Source organism: Lactuca sativa, chromosome 8 (assembly GCF_002870075.4).
Source record: "Lactuca sativa cultivar Salinas chromosome 8, Lsat_Salinas_v11, whole genome shotgun sequence".
Classification (NCBI taxonomy): domain Eukaryota; kingdom Viridiplantae; phylum Streptophyta; class Magnoliopsida; order Asterales; family Asteraceae; genus Lactuca; species Lactuca sativa.
In genome coordinates this window covers 324,975,321-324,996,453 of record NC_056630.2, presented here as the reverse complement: position 1 = coordinate 324,996,453, position 21,133 = coordinate 324,975,321, and positions in this window count along the sequence as shown.

Genomic DNA, 21,133 nt, shown 5'->3' with positions numbered 1-21,133 from the left:
TTTAAGCCCTAAGGATTTCATCTAAGCTATTGTGGGACAAGGTACTTGGGTTTAGGGTTCCAAAGGACCACATATATGAGTTTACTCTCCATATAGCATCACACATTGAGTTTACGGTTGTAAACTCCTAAATTTACGGCCGTAAACTCCCAACCTTGGTGGTATTTTGTGTTTTGACGTTCTAAATGATTCCTAGAATTATTCCAACTTGGTGGTTAAATCCTTGGAAGGGTTTAAGGCCTAGAAACACTCCTTAGAGGAGTTTACGGCCGCAAGGTCATTTCCTTTGGAGTTTATGGCCGTAAACTCCCTTGCAATGGTTTTTTGTTGCTTTCCAGTCTCTTGCATATGTAGGATAGGTTCTAGACTTTTACCTAAAGCATATGAAGGCATTAGGCACACTTTGGTGCCCTTCTTCCATGTTTACGGCCCAAGAACCATGTCTTGGCCGTAAACTCACTTTGGAAGGTGATTTTGATGTGTTTTGGTCCTTGATTTAAGTGGGAACAATTCCTAGTAAATGTCCAATGCTTTAGGTGCCTTAAAAGCACCCTTTGATCCAAGTTTATTGGAGTTCACGGTCCAAGATCATCTTGGGCCGTGAACTCCCATGTGTTTGTGTTTCTTGGTTGTTTTCTTGTCCCTAACACACATATATATGAGTCTAAGGTAGTAGCATAACACAAGGGAAGGTCTAGGCTTTGTTTCGGGAGTTTACCGCCCAAGAACACCTTGGGGAGTAAACTCCTAAATCTAGTGATTTAGCCTTCTAAATCATGTTATAAACACATATTAAGCTTTCTAACACTACTAGAAAGAGGTACTCACGATTTGGGATAAAAACCCGAAGATCCGTGAGAGAGAAAATGGCTTTTATCTAGTTGGAAATGCGAATAATGAATGAATTTGGTTCAGAATTCTATTTATAGTCCTGAGATATTTTTGGCAGAAAATATTTTTATTCCTGAAATGATTTCTCCTATATCAATGGTTATCGATTTTTAATATGATTAGGTTCATGTTCACTATTACTAATCCTTTAGCAAACAAGTTAATTCAAGCCGTGATCAAGTGATTAAACTAACAAGTTTCCTAATGCTAAGTTCGAATTAAGTAATACTTGTAATTATAGTTAACTAGATTGGTAGATTCAATTAACTCATATGTGGTTGGTCATCACACATGCTCACACATTAACTTACTTATTTTCTAGTTAACCCTATGTTCATGTTCACTAATACTAGGCATACAATCTTGTTTTCAAAAAATTATAAAATTCAAGCAATCAAGAAGATGTTCATACAACTTAGTATACTTCGTTATTAACAGAAAATAATTATCACTAACACATAAGGATCTTTTAACAAGCTTAACGAGATAAATAACCAAATCAATATAATCCAAGCCACTTAATCAAACCATATTCATAAGATCCTCTACATCTAAACAGAAGTATTGAGTTTTAGCCCATAACTTCAGAAAATAACATCATCAAAACGAAATTCATCAATGTAGACATAATGTAAACAAGAGAATTAAGTAAATTACTAATGATTTTGCATTTAGATCTCTTTAATTCCAAGCCTCTAGTTGAATTTAAAAAACCACAGCTTCTAAGAACCTCTCTGGCCTCCAAAAGTCGCTATAAGCCTCCAACAAAAGTTAGGGCTTCGAATGAAAATGTTCTATATATAGATTCCAAAAATCAACTCCAAATCGTTGAGTTTTATGGACAAACTCGCCGAGTTTCTTACTTAACACGCGTGTACGACAGTGCACTAATTTATCGGGAATTTTCATCTTTACTAGTCGAGTTAGTTGAATAAACTCGATGAGTTCTTCTTCAAATTTGACTTCCTTCTTCAAAATCCAATTTCCAAGCTTCCAATTGCAAGATCCGCTTCCTTTCCCATCTGAGCATGACTTTATTGCTGAAAATGAACTTTTAACATAATTAAGCACCTTTTGATCACTATTTGAGATAAAATTGACATAAAGTATTAAGATAATGCTTGAATTTTATGATTAAATATGCCCATTCATGACTCGTCACGGCTCGTAAGATCTTGATGTTTGATATTGTTGCAAAGTAACGCCTAATGTTATTTAGAACCTTGGCTAATAAATATAAATATGCACAAATAATATGTAAACAAAATTTAAACATTTATAATAAAAAAGTACAAAAAAAACTTGTATGAAAAAACTACAAAACACTTCTTAAGAAGTTGGCAAAAGGACCAAAAAAAAAACAATTTTAGGAAAACTGTAATGATGATGAGAGTTTTCCAAAACTTATTCAAATAGTTAGGTCATAAATCATTTTATTATATATATATATATATATATATATATATATATATATATATAGATATATATATATATATATATATATATATATATATATATATATATATATATATATATATATATAAGGTTAAGAATGCGAGAATGAATTTGCCTACTCATTTCGAATATGTCGCTTAAGTGCTACTACATACTGGGAAGACGAAAAAATGTCGGACCATTCTCTTTGGAACTCGAAGTACCTAAAAATTTTTAAACCGAAAAACCATAATCACAAAACTTGGTAAGTTCCATAAAATACCACATGTCATACGTGACCTCGGGTCCTACCCACATATCAGGCCCCACCCAACATACAAATGGGCCCCGCCCAACATACATATTGGGCCTCACCTTACCTACAAATGGGCCCAATCTAACATTCAAACGGGCCCCACCCAACACATAATGCAAGAGTCACAAAGACAGATAGCATCCTACGTAGTACAGTGAGAAGTCTCACCGGTCTCACGAAATTAGTTAAACCACATATCAAAGCCCCGCAAAAGATGCTACAACACTCCTATCAAAACATACAAGGTCCAACCTTAGTCTATACACTAAAACCAACAATCTTGACCAAAAGTCAACCCTACTCAACAAGTGAGAGTCAACATTCCAAAGTCAAACATCCAAAAACATTTCAGCGAGTCGCCACATTGTGGCCTCTCATTGGCGACGTTGTGGCAACAAGATGACAAAACTGTTGGGGGCTTACTCAAGTCGTCACATCGTGGCGGAAATGTGCCACGTCGTGGGAACTGGATCTTCAGCAGCTTAATGCATTAAGATGCTTGTAACCACACCTAGGGCTCCAAACCTCAGATCTACTCCTTTCTAAGGTCTTGATGGATAAACTTTCCAACTTTATCCCATAGGACATCCCCATACACCAAGATCTCAAAACCTAGGTTCTAATGGTAACTTTAAGGTATGACTCAACCATTAAGCACTTAATCATCAATGCCAATTCCCTAAAGTTTCCAGAAGGGTTTCCTACATCTAATGGACCATAAAAATTGCAATTTTATGGACATGCATGTCGAATGCATGTCTCCTCAATTTATAGGTCAAAACATGGGAGAAATGAACTTAAACTTTTTTATGAGACCAAATACTCCAAGATGCCCCTAATTTACAACATATTACCTCAAAGAGACCTGATGGATCCATAAAGTTGCCAACTTTATGGAATCCTCTCCTTCAAACATTCACAATCATGAAGAAAACAGAAAAGAAATATAGATCTAGAAGCATATCACCGAAAAGATAGGATCTTGAACACTTACAAAGGTCCATAGAATGCACAAGAGAAGGATGATGAGGCTTGCTTGTTGGATTAACAAACTAGAACACCTTTGTAACACCAGCAAAAATTAGGTCAAAAATAAATTTGTTCAGTAACCATAATTGAGTGTAATAAGTGGTTGATATCGTAACAAGGTGTCTAAAAATATAAAGAACACTACAATCCGAGTTATAACGAAGAAGTTATGACCAATTTAAGATTCGTAGCAATACCGGTAAAACGCTATTAAGCATAAAATGCAAAGTTTCAATAAAATACTTTTCAACCTTAGGTATCTAAATGAAAGTTGTAGATATCATTAAATTGTAAACGTACACAAAAAGAACGCCCAAATCTGACTTCGTATGAGGAAGTTATGATTTTTCAAAGTTTCAGACATAGCAGTAGACAACTAAAAACTCGAAATAGAGATCGAGCGACTTTTAGCCAATGCAACCTAAACGAGAATCGAAGATGTCGACAATAGTAGTACACCGGTAAAAAGATAGACGAAAACAGAGATCGGATGAAGAAGTTATGGATTTTTAACAGACTTTTCCTGTCCCGGACTGTTAAAAATGTAATATTAAAAATAAATTCAAAATTAGCCAATGAAGTCTAAACGAGAGTTGTAGATGATAATATCACCTACGCGTGCATATAAATAACGTCAAAATCGGAGCTCGTATGCAAGAGATATGAATTTCTGAAGTTTGGGACACAAAATCTGAGGCTGTTAGGCAGCTCACGACGTGAGCCAGATGCTCACGATGTGAGAATTTGATTGATGGGTTCCAGGCCTGGACAAGAGACGTCACGTCCAAGGAAGAGATAAGATCAAGCTTCATGACATGGGAGAGATTTTCACGATGTGGACTCCTTCAGGATCACGACGTGAAGCCTGAATCAGGCCTCTAAATAGAACTCAAGGGTGTTACGAGTTTAGTTTCCCAATTCTTCTCATTCTCGTGCTTTTGCTCTGCGTTTAACCCCTCGAATCCATCCCAAAGCCCCGGTTTTCATATACAAGTTCTAAAGGAAGTTCTACTCTCTCGAGATTCCCGAGAATCCCGAGAAATCAGCTTTCTCCAGTCGATGTTCTGCTCGATTTTTGTCTCACCTTCTTCAAGCTACCAGGTGAGTTCATACCCCTACAAACACACTTTAAATATATTTTTAACTGCTTTTAAATACTTTTAGGGGGGGGGGGGAATACAAGTAAACACACGGTAAAAATCGTGTGAAAAACATCAATCTTTTGCTATACATTTCATTATATAATCAATCTTATATGATTTATAACTATCATACGAAAACATTAGCATGCAAAATATCTCACGATACCATTTTTCCCTTGTGGAATAAAACATGTTTATATATATATATATATATATATATATATATATATGTATGTATATATATATATGTATATATATATATATATATATATATATATATATATATATATATAACAAACTATGTTTCATTTATATGTTCATATAACATATCATAAACACAGGTAACCATTTCAACTATAACATTATGCTTTTACAAGAAAATTCAACTCATTAGTACGCCTTTGTTAACACGGTAGATAAGGAAATCATTTCATACAAAAGATTTTTCAACATATTACTTGTAAACTCGTTGTTAGCAATCATGTGAGGCATATGGCTTTGCTTAGTATCAAAAAAATCCCTCATCTATAACCAGAGTCTCCTGGAGGGAGAGTGTGAATTTGTGTATAGATCTATACGTGGCTAACGACTCTGCACCCTGACTGTTAGCTACAGTCCAAGGGGTGACAAATGTCAACATTGGTACTACCGTCTAGTATGGTTATAAGAGACTCGCACGCATAAACAATGACTCATGCACGTAGTAATACACTTCTCGAACACCGCCATGGAATAGTATCTTTATGATTGCTTTTATATAACTAGTTTGCATTAAGTAATCATAGTAGGATATTATTATCACGTTCAGGATCGGATTTAAACACATCATTATTGATTTTATTATTTTAATAATAAAACTATACATTCCTATTTTTAGTATGGCATATTTACTTACATTATCGGTCTTGGTTCTTTTAAGACTACTCCTCACTTTTAGGAAAATATAGGATTTTCCTAGTTCAAATACATTCATTTTTTACTATAACGATTTACTACATCATTCTTAAGAAAATATCGGATTTTCTGGAAAAAAAACGTGGACTTATCAAATGACATTCATTTACACAAATAACAGCTTATGAAATAACCAACTTAAATGTTGACACTTTTTCTTTGAAATAACTTGTATTCTCAGGGAATTGCTAAACCAGGTTAGCAACTGCTTTTGAAGACTTACACTTAGGCATTAGTTTAATCTTTTGGACATCATATTGTATTTGACTTTTGCAAAAATGTAATACTACAATCATGTAAACTTTTCAATTATGTATATGATGGTTGTGTGTACTTTCTTTACTATTCATTTGTTATAATACTGTACATGACGTCCTCCGCCCCCGAATGTTTCTGCCATTCTGTTTTAGGGGTGTGACAACTTTCTTCTTCTTCTTCAAGCCACCAAAAGTACCAAAATTAGCCAAGAATCACCAAGAGGGACTAGGGTGAAGGTTTCTGGGATTGGGAGTGATGGAGGCTGAGAAAGATGACCTAGAATAGGAATTAAGATGTTTATATATGAGAGAAACCCTACAAATCCTGGGTTTTGAGCTGCAGTGGCTGCCATGCCGTGGCCATCCTTTACCACGTCGTGGAACCCACCAAAACACGTGTTCCCGAATAATCTTGCAACGTCGTGGCTTGCATTCGCCACGTTGTGGCATGGAGTTTATCCTAAAACTCCATCTTTGATTTCGCTAAATTTCAAGCTACACCAATCTCGAAAATAGGTTTTACAGTGTGTGTAAAAGTACATTGTTATTTCTCACCTTTTTTTCGAAGAGTGTATAAAACACCATCTTTCAAGGACCATTTATATAATTGACATAAAAACATTTACAAGGACCATTTATGTAATTGATATAAAATAGTTTACATGGACCATTTTGTATTTCATTTAAAGTAGATTATATATATATATATATATATATATATATATATATATATATATATATATATATATATATATATATATATATATATATATATATATATATATATATATATATATATATATGACATTTATAAGGACCGTTTCATTAATTGATATAAAACAGTTTACACGAATCTTTTTGGTAATTGATATAAAAAAATTTATAGGAACCATTTCTGTAATTTATATAAAACATTTTACATGGTTTTATTTTATTTTTATTTGTTTTATGTGCTCTTATAGTTTTATTGTCTCCACTCTCCACTACATAAATTTTGGTTGACAAAATCAATACTATGAACGGGAAATTGATAATTTGAAGGATGAATATACACTAAAGGTCCGCATACTCCGTTTATGGAAAGCAACATCGGATTCAACCCCAAATATTCCTAAATCAATCGAAATGATATTTTATTGATGAGAAAATACTTTTTTAATTTTATAATATTATTTTCATATTCTAATTTATTTTTATAAATATATAATTGTTTTTATACAAAATATATATTGTTTATACATTACCTTATTTTTAATTTATCGTATAAAAAATTATTTTCATGATTTATTAGTTGTTTTCACTCTATTCAAATTTATATTGCATTGTATAAAATCATAATTTTATCAAATGTTTACATATACAGAATGTAGATCGAATATTCAAAATAATGTATATATTAATTTTAACTAATCATTATAAACACAAAACTTAATTAATTTGATAAAGGGAAATTGAGTAATCTAACTGTAAACGTCCCAAGAATACTAAATAAAAATTCTATTTTTCAACCACCAAAACTATTCATTCATTTGTTCAAAAAACAATCAAAGTGTGATGTATTCTCACACATCAGAGTCGAATCATATAACAATAATGCAGAAATAAAACTATAGAGGATGTAGTGCGATTAAGATGAGTCTTCCCTTTGAACCAGAAGTACTTGAAACATTTAAACATAGTTTTAACGAAATAAAACTCCAGATGATGCAGTACATCAAGACGTGGTCATTCTATCACCACATCGTGGGCAATCCAAAAGCCTAAAACTTAGATTAAAGAAATTAAACCCAAAAGAATCATACTTGAAAGCGATGTTACACTAACGCTTATAAACGAGTTTGTTAATAAAAAAGTAACCATATTTTTTTTTGAAAAATGACCGCTTGCTTTGGAATATCGTATTCCGGAGTACGTACGGTTATTTAGGAGTATTTATTTTCATTCCAGTGTTTGGGTGGGTTTGGATCCAAAATCTAACACCTCCATACATTCCGAACTTAAAAGTGCATTCCAGACTGTAGTTCGAAATTTCCGTACATTCTGGAGGGACATTCTAGAGAGGCAAAATTAGGGTGTTTGTGTATTTTTGTTCCCTATATGCAGTCTGTTTGTTTATTTGATAGTTTTCTTATATGTTCCAGAATGATTATGCATACAAAATTCCTTCAAGTGCCAGTTTATAGTGGAGGACAATGGCAACGTATCGAGGGATCTATGCAGTATATTTCTCCAGACTACATATGCCTTGGTATGGATATAAGCAATTATATCAACTTCATTGGGTTAATTACATTGGTCGCTTCCAAGTCCAAGTTACATACTAATCAAATATGTCTATCTTTTCAATGTCCTAAATCTAATATAGTTATGCAGATTCTTGATGATAATGATGTCATATATTTTCTTATTTTTATAATTTATTACCTATAACAACCAACCATGTTCTTTCTTACAATGGGCCTATAGATAGAGGTGATTTTAGGTGTAAAGATAAGGTTGTTTTTGATGCTTCTCCTACGGTTGATGTTGATGAATCTGCAAATGATGAGCAAAAGCTAATGTTGTTGGTTGATGATGGTAATATAATTACACATAGAGAGCCAGTTGAACATTTTAAGTGTTACACTGAATTTGATGGGGATGATACTGAAGGTGAACATGAGGAAACTGAGCCCTTACAACTCCGAAAACCACAACAGGAAAAGTTTCCTTATTATTTTTTTGATTCTGAAGAAACACAAACCACCAATTATGGTATGCATGAACATTTACCATTTCCCGAATTAGCTCAACAAAAATGTAAAGGTGCGACAACCCACAATTATACTTCCTATGTGAAGTTAATCCAACTCTTCAAAAGCAAAGAAGAATTTTAGCTTAATTTAGGATTCAAAAGTGTTACTGAAGGCTTCCAATATAAAGTGAGAAAATCTACAAAAGACATGTTTAGAGTTGTTTGCTAAATGGAAAATTGTGACTGGTGGATACGGGAAACAAAACAAAATAGTACAGATATATTTCAAGTGGTTAAACTATTAGACATACACACTTGCTCAAACACACCGTTACCTCCCCATCTTCAACAAGCAAACAAAAATGTATTGGGCTACTTCTTGAAGGGCATATTAGCTGATAGTACATGTAATATGTTGTGGGGGAAACAAATACAACAAACTTTAAATGACCGTCTTAGTGTACATATTTCATACTGGCAAGCAAGGAGGGCTAAAATGTATTCTTTAAATCTATTAAGAGGGACCCCTGAAGAAAGCTTTCAAAGATTACCTTTATATTGTTACAACTTAGGGAAGAATAATCCAAGGATGTTGTAACAGCCCGGATTCCCAGGTATTATTCATTTATTTATTTTTGGTAATTTGTGAGGAGACTCGGCGAGTTGGAGCCTAGAATCGCTGAGTATGATCGCGGATTTGGACGCGGGTTTGCGTCTGGACTTGGCGAGTCCACGCTGTTTAATGAAACCCTAATTTCCCGGCCTTGATCCCTATTTAAAGGACCTTATACCCCTTCATTGCGGCCACCTTCGACCTTGAGAGCACTAGAGCGTCTGAGAGTCCTTGTGAGTGAGATAAGAGGCCATTATTCACCATCTTTGGGTGTGTTTGCAAGAAAGGAAGAGGAAGGCCAAGCTAGGAGAGTTGGGTAGCTTGGATCTACTTCCATTTCGGCAGAGGAAGCTATTTGAGGTAATATTCAGAGCTTATTCTCGTGTTTTTATGGATAGGATCAAATCTAGGGTCTCTTCATGCCTTGTTTGCCTTGTAAATGGAGTGTGAGAGGTCCCATGGGAAATGGTACCTAGATCTGGACCTTAGTAGGTCCAGAGAGTCCCAAATGCTCTGCTTTATGCCTTTCCTTTTGAGTTGGGGGCTTAGGTTGCCATTTTAGATGTCATTTCACCTAAAGAAGCCTTGTAGGCGTTGCATGGTAGCCAAGATTATGACTTTACGTGATGAATGTGCTTGGGAGGACTTGATCTGTGAGTTAATGGAACGGATCTGACCTCAGGAGCGAGATTGAGTTGATGCATGGCATGGACTCGCTGAGTCTGAAGAACAGACTCGGCGAGTAGCATGAAGATTGTCCTTAACCACTCAGCGAGTGGTCTTGCCGAGTTAAGGGGTTGACTCAGTGAGTCAGGGAGAGTTGGAGAGGGTTGACAGATGGACTGAGTCGAGCTGGAACTCGCCGAGTCGTTCTTGAGAATCGGCGAGTTGAGTCGTGGTGGCCCCGCGATTCATGCCAGGTGGAACTCGTCGAGTCAGGGAAGTACTCGACGTGTCAAGAGAGGATCCTAGGGAGTCAGTGAACACGTATAGACTCGCCGAGTCACTCTAGTGCACTCGCCGAGTCTGGTCAAAGTTGACTGTTGACCATTGAGTAGAGTTGACCAGTGTTGTCTTGATGAGGGTAGTCAACCTTAATTGAGAAAGTGTTAATTAGAGATATATTGTGTTATAGGAGGATTATAGCTCGGAGGATCGAGCACGAGTGATTTCCGGGATTTGCGAGTTATCGAGATACGCGAGGTGAGTCTTCTCACTATACTTTACCTTGAGTAGGTAATCAGAGTTATGTGACAGAATATTTGTATTCTATATGTATGTTATGTGTTGTACTGCATTATTTCTATGTAATTTATGTTGTGCAAGTTTATAGAGTTGGAACCGGAAGGTTCCCAGAGTTAGAACCAGTGGGTTCACAGAGTAGGGTCTACGGACCCACAGAGTTATAGCTTCGAGTGGCTAATATGTGTTATGTGTGGTATTTTGGGGAACTCACTAAGCTTTGTGCTTACAGTGTTAGTGTTGTTTGTTTCAGGTACTAGTGATGACCGTGGGAAGGCGCCGACTTGATCTGTACACACGCATGGGATTTTTATGATATGTGATCTTGGGATTTTTGTATGATATGGATTTGAGTTTTAAACAATGATGTTTTTATGAAAAATTAAATGGAAATGTTCTTATATTATGTGAAAAATTATTTTGAAATTCACGGTGTTACAAGTTGGTATCAGAGCCTTGGTTTGAGGGATTCGAGTACACCTTCGGGCGTATTTGAACTCATACTGAGGATTTGAGAAGTTTTTTCAAAAAGAATAAAAGATTTTTGGAAGAACGCAGAGCAGAGTTGTGTGGACGATCAGTCCGCGCCCGAACTGTGATTTCCCAAAATACCCTCATGTTATTTGATATTGATATTGATATGATGTATTCTTATGCTAAGTAGGCTAGGTACTCATATTAGGACTAGAGTGGCCTGATTTGTGATGCCTTAGCCTAGGGAGAGGTGAGCTGCTATGAGATGCTTGAGAGTGAGTAGGTAGCAGCGAGGGGCTTATGGGAGATTTGTTAGAGAGTGGATTGTGCATGATAGAGTACTTGGAATTTGGGATCCGAAGAGGAGGACTTGGGGTGTATTCTGATACGGTGTGGACAGTAGTATTGGGACCGTACTACTGAAAGCACCGGAGCGGTGTACAGCCCAAGTAAGAATCTTTGGAATACCAAGGATCAAGGAGGGATGAGTTGTCGAGTGTGAGTATGCTCGAATGGATTTTAATTTATCGTATGTTGTATTTCAGAGGTAGATCATGGTGAGGACACGTCTGATGCCTGAGAGCAGTGAGACCAGTGATGAGGAGATCCGCCGGATCATCCATTAGGAGGTGGCTGCGGCCATCAGGGCAGAGATACCAGAGATGTTCGGGTCTCTTAAGACCACGCTGATTGAGACCTTTGACAAGCGTTATGCCGCTCTTTCTGAGGCTACTGTTGCAGCGGCCACTGCAGCTATTGCTGCCGCGAGGCCGCAGGGTGGTGATGTGTTGTTGTTCCGAGAGTTCAGCAACACAAAACCACCAGAGTTTGATGGGACCCAGGACCCGGTGACGGCTATGAGATGGATTTCTGACACGGAGGGGTGTTTCTTCACTTGCTCAACTCATGAGAATTTGAAGGTTCGGTTCGCGCTGAACCAGCTTCGCTTGGGAGCGAAGGACTGGTGGAAGTTTGTGACGGCGCACTTTACGCCTGCTGAGCTTGCGGCAGTGACCTGGGAGAGGTTCACTGCCATGTTCCGAGATGAGTAAGTTCCCCAAGTGGAGAGGGAGCGTTTGGCCCAGGAGTTTTTGACCCTCAAGCAGGGTACTGAGTCTGTTACGGCGATTACCAGGATGTTCCATGAGAGGGCGATGTTCTGCCCTGAGCACGTGTCCACCGAGCAGGCACGTATGAGCCGATATCTGAGTATTTTGAGGAGAGACATCGGGAGTTCGCGGCGAACTCCTCGTACCGGACATTTTTCGAGCTTTAGGCAAATGCCCGGAAGAGGGAGATTGAGCTAGAGACTCAGGCCAGGGAGGAGGCGGAGTCTCAGGGGAGGGATCGGCGACCGGCACAGTCTCAGCCGGCAGCCAAGCGGGCCAAGCCCGCTGATCCCAAACCAGGGAGCCAGAAGGGACGCACTTGTGGGAAGTGTGGCAAGGGTCATGATGGAGTCTGTAGAGCGGGATCTTGCTACAAGTGTGGCAAGGAGGGGCACATGGCCAAGGACTGCCCCAAGGGGTTTGCGATGTGTTTTCACTGCAATCAGACCGGACACCGGAAGGCAGAGTGTCTGCAGTTGCGAGGATCATCTCAGGGAGCACCTCAGGGTTCTGCCCCTGCCGCCATCAGAGCTACCAAGAGTCGGCCAGTGAAGGTCGAGGCGCCGAGGGCACGAGGGAGAGTTTTTCAGCTGACCGCGGAGGAGGTCCGCATAGCGCCCGATGTCGTGGCTGCTATGTATTCTTTCGTGTATTTATTTTGATGTTGAAATATTATGCTTATATTATGTTATGCGTAGGTACTTTTCTTGTGAATTCTGTACCTGCTTTGGTGTTATTTGACTCGGGTGCGAGTCGGTCTTTTGTATCTTTGGCTTTTAGTCAGCATATCAGTGTTAGTCGTGAGGCGTTGAGTCAGCCTCTGAGAGTTTCCATAGCTGAAGAGAGGGTGATATATGCCACGGAGGTTCTCCGAGGGTGCATAGTCGAGATTTTCGGTGTTGAGTTCCCGATTGATCTGGTTCCTATTGCGATGGGTGATGTCTGTGTCATTGTAGGCATGGACTGGTTGAGCAGATTCGGTGCGGTTATTGACTGCGAGCGACAGCTAGTGACCATACGAGACCCTAGTGGGGGAGTTCTTTCGGTGTACGACGAGGGTACACGTTCAGGATCGGCGTTTTGTTCGGCCACTAGGGCGAGACAGTGTCTACAGCAGGGCTGTAAGGGTTTTGTGGCGTACGTGATGGATATGCGGGTGGATTCCGAGAGACCAAGGTCAGTTGACGAGGTTCCAGTACCGCGTGAGTTCCCGAATGTATTTCCCGAGGAGTTGCCGGGTGTGCCTCCTGTGAGGCAAGTGGAGTTCAGTATCGATTTGGTTTCGGGGGCCGCGCCTATCGCTAAGGTGCCTTATCGCCTTGCACCTCCAGAGATGCAAGAGTTATCCTCACAGCTTCAGGAGCTGCTGGGGAAGGGGTTTATTCGGCCGAGCAGCTCGCTATGGGGAGCGCCTATCCTGTTCGTCAAGAAGAAGGATGGTTCACACCGGATGTGCATTGATTACCGGGAGTTGAACAAGCTGACGGTCAAGAACCGTTACCTGTTGCAGAGGATCGACGATTTGTTCGATCAGTTGCAGGGAGCGTCTTGGTTCTCCAAGATCGATTTGAGGTCTGGATATCATCAGGTGAGGGTGTGAGATGAGGACGTCCTGAAGACAGCGTTCAGGACGCGTTATGGGCATTACGAGTTTGTGGTGATGCCTTTCGGGCTCACCAATGCCCCGACAGTGTTCATGGACCTCATGAACCGAGGGTGTAGGCCGATGCTGGATCGCTTGGTGATTGTATTTATCGACGACATTTTGGTATATTTGAGATCTAGAGAGTAGCATGAGGGGCATTTGAGAGAGGTTCTTGGAGTTCTGAGATCGGAGAGGCTTTATGCCAAATTCTCCAAGTGTGATTTCTGGTTGCGGGAGGTCCAGTTCTTAGGACATCTCGTTAACCAGAAAGGGATATTGGTCGACACGGCCAAGGTTGAGGCGGTGATGAGTTGGGAGGTGCCGAGGTCACCCTCCGAGATCGGGAGTTTCCTAGGGTTGGCAGGGTATTATCGGAGATTTATCAAGGATTTCTCTAAGATCGCAGTGCCACTAACCAGGTTGACCTGGAAGGGTGTTGCTTTTTCATGGGGCCCCGAGCAGCAGGCCTCCTTTGAGACACTTCGCCGAAGGTTATGCGAAGCCCCAGTGTTAGCCCTCTAGGAAGGGATGGAGGACTTTGTGGTATTCTGTGACGCATCGATTCTGGGGTTGGGGGCGGTGCTGATGCGGAGGGGGCATGTGATAGCATATGCATTGAGGAAGCTGAAGCCTCATGAGATGAGATACCCCACCCATGATCTTGAGCTGGGGGCAGTGGTGTTCGCCCTCAAGATTTGGCGTCACTACCTGTATGGGGTTCGGTGTACGATATACACGGACCATAAGAGTTTGAAATATTTGATGGATCAGCCCAACCTAAACATGCGACAGAGAAGGTGGTTGGATGTGGTCAAGGATTATGATTATGAGATCCTGTACCACCCAGGCAAGGCTAATGTTGTAGCCGATGCACTGAGCCGCAGGGCGGAGAGCACCCCGCTGCGGGATGTATGTTTGAGATTGACCGTGATAGCTCCAGTGTTGGACACCATTCGTGGGGCACATGCCGATGCTGTGCAACCTGAGATGCAGAAGAAAGAGCGGGTTGTTGGTTTGGTTTCAGAGTTCGTTATCGATGGTCGGGGGCTTATGACATTTCAGGGGCGTATCTGGGTGCCGTTTGTGCGAGGAACGCGTACCATTTTGATGGAAGAGGCTCATCGGTCGAAATTTTTGATCCATCCCGGGGCCACTAAGATGTATTTGGACCTGAGAAAGGAGTATTGGTGGCCCTGTATGAAAAGGGATGTTGCATGGTTTGTTGAGAAGTGTTTGACCTGCCGTAGGGTTAAGGCCGAGCACCAGAGGCCGCATGGTAAGTTGCAGCCATTGGAGGTTCCCGAATGGAAGTGGGAACAGATCACCATGGATTTCATCAACAAATTGCCAAGGACTGCCAGATGAGTTGATGCAATTTGGGTGATTGTGGACAGGTTGACGAAGAGCGCTCATTTTCTTGCTATCAGCGAGAGTTCGTCAGCAGAGAAATTGGCAGAGGTGTATGTGAGGGAAGTGGTATCTCGGCATGGGGTGCCGATGTCGATTGTTTCAGACCATGATGTGCGTTTCACTTCTAGATTCTGGAAGAAGTTTCATGAGGAGTTAGGTACTAGACTGCATTTTAGTACCGCATATCATCCCCAGACAGATGGTCAGAGTGAGCGGACGATTCAAACGCTCGAGGACATGCTCCGAGCATGTGTGTTGGATTTCGGGGGTAGCTGGGATGCATATTTGCCCTTGGCAGAGTTTTCCTACAACAACAACCATCATTCGAGCATTGGTATGCCGCCCTTTGAGCTGTTGTATGGGAGGAGGTGTCGGACCCCCATTTGTTGGGGAGAGGTTGGACAGCGGGTGATGGGCAGTACAGAGATCGTGCTTCAGACGACAGAGCAGATCCAGTAGGTCAGACAGAGGTTGTTGACCGCTCAGAGTCGTCAGAAGAGTTATGCAGACAGACGCCGATCCGAGCTTGAGTTTTAGGTCGGCGACCTTGTACTCTTGATGGTCTCTCCTTGGAAAGGAGTGATTTGATTCAGGAAGAGGGGCAAGTTGGGGCCCCAATATATTGGTCCTTTCCGAGTGATCGCGAGGGTGGGCCGGGTAGCCTATCGTTTGGATTTGCCAGCAGAGTTGGGGCAGATTCAGGACACTTTTCATGTGTCGCAGCTGAGGAAGTGTATAGCCGATAAGTCGACAGTGGTTCCATTAGAGGATATTTAGGTGGATGCGAGCCTGAATTATGCTGAGAGACTAGTGGCCATCAGAGATTGGAAAATCAAGGTTTTGAGGAACAAGGAGGTACCCCTGGTTTTGGTTCAGTGGCAGCATCGGAAGGGGTCCGAGATGACTTGGGAACTGGAGCGTGAGATGCGTGAGCAGCATCCATAGTTATTTGCAGAGCGAGACTTCGAGGGAGAAGTCTAGTTCTAGTGGGGAGAATTGTAACAGCCCGGATTCCCAGGTGTTATTCATTTATTTATTTTTGGTAATTTGTTAGGAGACTCGGCGAGTTGGAGCCTAGACTGGCCGAGTATGATCGCGGGTTCGCGTCCGGACTCGGCGAGTCCAAGAGTGGACTCGGCGAGTCCACGCTGTTTAATGAAACCCTAATTTCCCGGCCTTGAGCCCTATTTAAAGGACCTTATACCCCTTCATTGCGGTCACCTTCGACCTTGAGAGCACCAAAGCGTCTGAGAGTCCTTGTGAGTGAGATAAGAGGCCATTATTCACCATCTTTGGGTGTGTTTGCAAGAAAGGAAGAGGAAGGCCAAGCTAGGAGAGTTGGGGAGCTTGGATCTACTTCCATTTCGGCAGAGGAAGCTATTTGAGGTAATATTCAGAGCTTATTCTCGTGTTTTTATGGATAGGGTCAAATCTAGGTTCTCTTCATGCCTTGTTTGCCTTGTAAATGGAGTGTGAGAGGTCCCATGGGAAATGGTACCTAGATCTGGACCTTAGTAGATCCAGAGAGTCCCAAATGCTCTGCTTTATGCCTTTCCTTTTGAGTTGGGGGCTTAGGTTTCCATTTTAGATGTCATTTCACCTAATGAAGCCTTGTAGGCGTTGCATGGTAGCCAAGATTGTGACTTTACGTGATGAATGTGCTTGGGAGGACTGGATCTATGAGTTAATGGAATGGATCTGACCTCAGGAGCGAGATTGAGTTGATGCATGGCATGGACTCGCCGAGTCTGAAGAACAGACTCGGAGAGTAGCATGAAGATTGTCCTTAACCACTCAGCGAGTGGTCTTGCCGAGTTAAGGGGTTGACTCAGTGAGTCAGGGAGAGTTGGAGAGGGTTGACAGATGGACTGAGTCGAGCTGGAACTCGCCGAGTTGTTCTTGAGACTCGGCGAGTTGAGTCGTGGTGGCCCCGCGATTCATGCCAGGTGGAACTCGTCGAGTCAGGGAAGTACTCGACGTGTCAAGAGAGGATCCTAGGGAGTCAGTGAACACGTATAGACTCGCCGAGTCACTCTAGTGCACTCGCCGAGTCTGGTCAAAGTTGACTGTTGACCATTGAGTAGAGTTGACCAGTGTTTTCTTGATGAGGGTAGTCAACCTTAATTGAGAAAGTGTTAATTAGAGATATATTGTGTTATAGGAGGATTATAGCTCGGAGGATCGAGCACGAGTGATTTCCGGGATTTGCGAGTTATCGAGATACGCGAGGTGAGTCTTCTCACTATACTTTACCTTGAGTAGGTAATCAGAGTTATGTGACAGAATATTTGTATTCTATATGTATGTTATGTGTTGTACTGCATTATTTCTATGTAATTTATGCTGTGCAAGTTTATAGAGTTGGAACCGGAAGGTTCCCAGAGTTAGAACCAGTGGGTTCACAGAGTAGGGTCTACGGACCCACAGAGTTATAGCTTCGAGTGGCTAATATGTGTTATGTGTGGTATTTTGGGGAACTCACTAAGCTTTGTGCTTACAGTGTTAGTGTTGTTTGTTTCAGGTACTAGTGATGACCGTGGGAAGGCGCCGACTTGATCTATACACACGCATGGGATTTTTATGATATGTGATCTTGGGATTTTTGTATGATATGGATTGGAGTTTTAAACAATGATGTTTTTATGAAAAATTAAATGGAAATGTTCTTATATTATGCGAAAAATTATTTTGAAATTCACGGTGTTACAGACGGTTACACATATAAAGACAAGTTATGACAACAAATTTGAATACCTTTTCATGACTATCGCTTGCGCGGTAATATTTCTTATATAATGTGTTTTGTATATTTATGGTTGTTATACGCGTGATCGCTTTAATATGTAATGTATTAATATTAATTATATTTTAGGTTCGAGTGTTTCACACATGTTTGTGTCCTATTATTATCATCGACGGCACACACCTTATAGGGAAATACTTGGGCATGATGTTCCTAATAGTAGGCATGGATGGTCATAACCAAATTCTCCCTATTATATTTGGTGTTGGAAAAACTGAAAGTGGGGGATGTGACATCCCCATTTTCACGGTTATAAAAGACTTTTTTTTAATAATTATTGTATAGAAAAGTTTATTTATAATGTGTAATCTGTCCCATAGAAATTATTGTCGAAGAAATGTTTTTCGTTGATTATTTGAAAACTTGCGATGTCATAACTGATATAAGAAACATAAGCATATATATATAGTTATTATAGGCCTTACAATATATTAGTATACCAATATATCTCCTTGAATTTTGCATCAGATCACTATCCATGTACCTTCATACCGCTACTTGTGATACAAAGAAACTGAGTGGGTTAGGCTTGGGAGCCTAGTGACCACATAGGGTTTCCAACCCACAATATTTTTATTATATTTTTTTTAAGTGTATATATATATATATATATATATATATATATATATATATATATATATATATATATATATATATATATGACACAAAATAGATTAATGCCGATTACCCATTCCTGTTATTCTCACTGTTTGATCCTAAAATGATAATCTCAAGGAACCTATCCTAAAGGCTCTTTGTGACAACTAGTAGGAAATACTGCCTTAGGGATTTCTTATCAGTACATGTCAATAATGCAACCATGAGGGGGATAGAGTACTCGAATGAACAAAGTATCCATACTCCCAGATAGTACGATTCATTAACACATACAAATTGCGACTATGCTAGTGTTCCACTGGACTGTCTAGAAGAGGCCATGGTCGTCATCAATAATCCGCCAAATGACTGCTCTCAGTGGGGCATGGTCTCTCACCATTATATTATATGTGGTATGGCCTCTCACCATTATTTTTATCTCTATCATGGTCTTTCATTGTTATCTAATCTCTTTCTCTATCTACCATTTTTACCCGATATAATACGAGTATAATAAAAAACATATATTATTGCGAGTAAAATCATTATCTCATTTAGCACAGATATCAAGAACAAATATAATAAGCACATAGGGCATCTAAGAAATTTAAATACTTGATATTTATGTGTAAGATGAAAGTAACTATGCACTCACATGACTTAGGTGGATTGCCTGGTGATTTCGAAAGAGCTTCGACTAACACCTTTAGCTTTTCGTTTGATGTGACCTAAGTATGATTAATATCGCGTCTTAGTCTAATGTTCTTGGTGACTAATAATAGTCTAGATTTCTCACCAATCCTAATGTCTACATCAAGATCTATCAAGTAAAGAATAACCATGTAGGATTATATCGAAGGTATGGTTTGTTTGGTATACATAGTATACTGTTTGGAAATCCCACTTTAAATACCTCTCTAAATCCAACCTATACATTATTCCTATAAGTAGATCAATCAGTATAATGAATTGGAATCACTGATAAATCTCATTTTTAGGTTCATAATAATGACTATGAACATAAATATAAATTACACTTGAAATAAAATAAGAGTGGCTTGAATTATAGAAATTTTAGCGAAAACTAGGAGATTACATAGGCAAAATCTCGACCCCGAAAGCTTTAATTTCCCGAGCCATCTAATGCACTAGAGCCCCGCTACTGATCGATAGAAACCCATAAAGTTGGATCTAGAGATATTAGGAGGATTTGAGAGTGTTTGGAAATATTAGTGTGAGAAATGGGCTTAACTCCCGAAATATTTATAGGATGTAGGGGTGCGCCACACCCAGACAAGAGGCACGCTGTGCCTCAAGGATGTAATCGCCCCATGTTTTGCTCACCACGTGTTAATGCCTGGTTGCTCCGTGTCATATTTATAGAACATGTCACATGTCCTCTTTAGGTAGTGCCACATGTCACACCCACGTTGTGCCATGTTACCTTATCTCACGGGAGAGCCGGCTATCCGACCACGCCACGTGGTGCAACCAAGCGGTGCCACATTATCAGCCCATGTAATTTCTCCTAGATCTCTGGGCAGCCATAACTTTTGCATACGAGCTCCATTTTTGACATTATTTATATCCTCAGAATCCTCTCAAAGAGTTCTACAACATTCATTAAGGTCTCAATAGGTAATTATCATTCTAAATAAAATTCATATGTAGACCGGTTTAGACTGTTAAAGTCTGTGCGGAATTCATAACTCTTTCATTCAAATCGGTTCTCGAATGTCTTTATATTGACATACTCCTAGTCATGAGATCTTCAACTCTCGTTTACATTGTTTTATCTAACAATCAACCGATTTGAATTTCGATTTCTATGTCCGCACTGTTGCGCTAAAACTTCAAAAATCATAACTTCCTCATACGAAGTCAAATTTGGATGTTCTCTATATGCAAGCTCTCTCTTTTATGATTACTATGACTTTCATTTATATTACATAGGCTAATAAACAACCTATATAAAATTCACTTTTTACGATGCCCATAGTCGTGCTGGTTCAATCACGAAACTTTAGAGAAGCATAAATTCTTCATACTAAGTCAGATCTAAGTTCTTTATATGTACGAAATCCTTGTCACGTCTACTATAAATTTGGTTAATTTTATTTATCCTAAATAATATTCTTTAAAAATGTCGCTTTATCGCTTATTATATCTTAATTGTCTAGCCCAAATTTGTGGGCGTTATAGGGGAGTCATGGATATGGGTTTTATCAAGACTCAAAGAATGTATTGGGGACAAGACCTCTTTGTCTATCATATCAGATAAAGTCAACTCAATTGAAATTGCCATTTCAACTGTGTTTTTGATCGCATATCAAGGACTTTGTTGTCATCATTTGTTTAGGAATGTTAGAATAAAGATAGGAAAACAAGAGAGAACAAAGATTTTGTTTTAGGAGGCTACAAATGCTTACCGACAATCTAATTTCAAAGAAAGTTTGGGTAGGCTACGTCGTGCACTAAACAAA